This window comes from Oreochromis niloticus, unplaced genomic scaffold (genome assembly GCF_001858045.2).
Source record: "Oreochromis niloticus isolate F11D_XX unplaced genomic scaffold, O_niloticus_UMD_NMBU tig00001593_pilon, whole genome shotgun sequence".
Lineage (NCBI taxonomy): Eukaryota > Metazoa > Chordata > Actinopteri > Cichliformes > Cichlidae > Oreochromis > Oreochromis niloticus.
Window position 1 is genome coordinate 372,501 of NW_020327419.1, and position 4,082 is coordinate 376,582.

A 4,082-nucleotide genomic window follows, 5' to 3' on the forward strand; every position below is an offset into this window, starting at 1 on the left:
GACCAACACAAAGTCTCAAAAATCCCCATAGAAAGTCAATGGAGAGCTTGTTCAAAATCACAGCTTGATTTCTGTAATGAGAGGCATATTCGAATCGTCATATCTCCTTAACGAAGCGAAGTTAAAACATGAGGCTTGTCCCAGTATATCTTCAGACACTCTTGACACTCACAATTCAAGAATTTCTTTCTCACCTATTACCGTTCTGAAATGAGTTAGACTTGTTTGAGGGTAGGAAATTCGTCCCTCGCTCAGATTTCTTCAGATTTCAAACTCTGGAAATGATCCACTTTTTTCTCTCGTCATATCTTTTTAATGGATATCAACAGAGACCTGAAAATTTCCAAGATTGTTCACCAAAGCCTGCTGTCTCTTACGGTGAAAAAATGATATTGATACTCCAAATAGATTTAGAGTTAGAAAGCGTTGTTTGAGGGGAAGTCAAGGCAGTTTTTGCTTTGCTCTACTCAGTTATGGTGCATTAGAAGTCAAATATCTTTAATAATTCATATTTTAATGATAAACTGTCAATACTTTAAGATTCCCTGATCTCTTCTGAACAAAACGGTGTAAGAATGACCGTTCTAGCCCCTACGGTTAGGAAATTATGGCCATTTGTTTGAGAGGAATCCTCACTATGAGAAATTCACTGCAGAAATCCTGTCTCTGTGCTCTGTGTGTGTAAAAACGGCTGCACCTGTTTTGGCGGGAAAAAGTATACAGCCTCTCTGATTGGTGGATTCAAATTCAGCAGCTCCCAGGCTGCTTGACTGAGCTAGAAACTTACTTCTCTCTCCCTGTGTGTGTGTGTGTGTGTGTGTGTGTGTGTGTGTGTGTGTGTCAGAGAGAGAGAGAGAGAGAGAGAGAGAGAGAGAGAGAGAAAGGCTTGTTATGGGATTATCTCATTGTAAGATTTAAATTCAATATATTTAGACTGGTTGACTGAATTGAATCTTGTGTGTGTGTGTGTGTGACAGAGAGAGAGAGAGAGAGAAAGGCTTGTTATGGGATGATCTCATTGTAAGATTTAAATTCAATATATTTAGACTGGTTGACTGAATTGGATCTTGTGTGTGTGTGTGTGTGTGTGTGACAGAGAGAGAGAGGGAGAGAGAGAGAGAGAGAGAGAGAAAGCCTCTTTATGGGATGATCTCATTGTAAGATTCAAATTCAATATATTTAGACTGGTTGACTGAATTGGATCGTGTGTGTGTGTGTGTGTGTGTGTGTGTGTGTCATTTAAATTCAATATAGTTAGACTGGTTGACTGAATTTGATCCTGTGTGTGTCTGTCTGTGCATGTGTGTTACCATATGTGTACATATTTGTGGTTGTATGACTGTTATACTTTTTTTTGCTGTTTTTTTGTCATTTAACAATTACATTTGAGGGACCCTTAGCATGTTCAGGATTTTTTCAGCTGTCCATTTTGCTTTTCCAATTTTTCTATTTAGATTTTTACTATTGTGCTAAGTCATAGCATTTCTGCTGCTTTCCAGTATTTGTGCTAAATACAGCATTTCTGCTAAATCATACTATTTCTTCTATTTCATCAGATTTGTGCTAAATATAGTGTTTCTGCTACAACATAGTATTTCTGCCAAATATAGTATTTTTGATTAATTATAGTTTTTCTACCAAATCATAGTACAGTTTTACTGCTTTTTATATGGCTTCTAAGACAACCAATCATATCCGAGGGCTTGCACATTCAAATTTGCATATTGTTGCCTTCATGGCTTCCCAGCCAGCCAATCATATCTTAGGCCTTGCACATTCAAATTTGCATATTGGGGCAATCATGGCTTCTAAGACAACCAATCATCTATGTCCTATATCTATGATGTTTCATATTTTTATTTTAAATGGTCAACATTTCAAGATTCTCCCATGTCTTCTGAACACAACGGTCTAAGATTGACCGTTGTAGCCCCTACGGTTAGGAATTTATGGCTGTTTGTTTGAGGGGAGTCCTCACTATGAGAAATAGACTACAAAAATCCTGTCTCTCTCTGTGCTGTAAAAGCCTGCACCTGGTGCACCAGTTTTGGCAGGAAAAAGCACACAGCCCCTCTGATTGGTGGATTCAAATTGAGAATCTCACAGCTGTTTGACTGACCTAGAAACATGCTGTTAACAGCCCTTGTTCACTTGCTGATGCTATGTGTGTGTGTGTGCGCGCATGTGTGTGTGAGCCTGAGTGTGTGTGTGAGTGTTTGAGTGTGTGTGTGTGTGTGTGTGTGATTTAAATTCAATATAGTTAGACTGGTTGACTGAATTTGATCCTGTGTGTGTCTGTCTGTGCATGTGTGTTACCATATGTGTACATATTTGTGGTTGTATGACTGTTATACTTTTTTTTGCTGTTTTTTTTTGTCATTTAACAATTACATTTGAGGGACCCTTAGCATGTTCAGGATTTTTTCAGCTGTCCATTTTGCTTTTCCAATTTTTCTATTTAGATTTTTACTATTGTGCTAAGTCATAGCATTTCTGCTGCTTTCCAGTATTTGTGCTAAATACAGCATTTCTGCTAAATCATACTATTTCTTCTATTTCATCTGATTTGTGCTAAATATAGTGTTTCTGCTACAACATAGTATTTCTGCCAAATATAGTATTTTTGATTAATTATAGTTTTTCTACCAAATCATAGTACAGTTTTACTGCTTTTTATATGGCTTCTAAGACAACCAATCATATCCGAGGGCTTGCACATTCAAATTTGCATATTGTTGCCTTCATGGCTTCCCAGCCAGCCAATCATATCTTAGGCCTTGCACATTCAAATTTGCATATTGGGGCAATCATGGCTTCTAAGACAACCAATCATCTATGTCCTATATCTATGATGTTTCATATTTTTATTTTAAATGGTCAACATTTCAAGATTCTCCCATGTCTTCTGAACACAACGGTCTAAGATTGACCGTTGTAGCCCCTACGGTTAGGAATTTATGGCTGTTTGTTTGAGGGGAGTCCTCACTATGAGAAATAGACTGCAAAATCCTGTCTCTCTCTGTGCTGTAAAGCCTGCACCTGGTGCACCAGTTTTGGCAGGAAAAAGCACACAGCCCCTCTGATTGGTGGATTCAAATTGAGAATCTCACAGCTGTTTGACTGACCTAGAAACATGCTGTTAACAGCCCTTGTTCACTTGCTGATGCTATGTGTGTGTGTGTGCGCGCATGTGTGTGTGAGCCTGAGTGTGTGTGTGTGTGTGTGTGTGTGTGTGTGTGAGAGAGAGAGAGAGAGAGAGAGAAAGACACACACAAAGCCCTTTTTAGGGCAGCATCTCATTGTTGGATAAAAATATAATATATTCAGACTGGTTGACTGGCATAGACCTTGTGTGTGTGTGTCTCTCTCTGTACATTTGTGTATCCATATTTGATTTTGTGTGTATTTGTTGATTTGTGTATCCATATTTAATTTTGTGTGTATCTGTTGGCTGTTCTTATTTGTATTTCTAAATGTATTTTTATTTTATTTTTTCACAGGTGAACAAAAATTAGTTTTGAGCAAACTTAACCATGTTCCTTTTTATTCAGCTTGTCATTTTACCTTTCCAATATTTTCACTTAAGTTATTACTATTCTGCTCAATCATAGTATCTGTTCTAAATCATTGTTATTGAGCTATATTGTAGGATTTCTGTTAAATCATAGTATTTCTACTATATTATATTTTTCTTTCTAAATATATAATTTCTGCTATAGAGTAGTATTTCTGTAATGTTTAAGAATGTTTGGCTAAATATATTCTTTCTGTTATCTTATACTATTTCTCCGAAATTCTTGTATTTTTGGGAAGTTATCGTGTTTCTGGTAAGTTACAATATTTCTGCTAAGTTCTGCTATGCTATTGTATTTCTGCCAAGTATTATGTTTCCTCTAAGATATTGCAGTTCTGCTAAGTTACTACATTTTAGCAACGTTCCTTTGCTTCCGCAAAGTTTTTACAATTTCTGCAACTTTTCAGCTTTTTCAGCTAGTTTCAGCTGACAGCTTCAGCGTTCCAGCATCCACACTGCATTTTCGCAGGAAATGCAAATTTTTCTAGTTATTATTGTGTGGATGCTG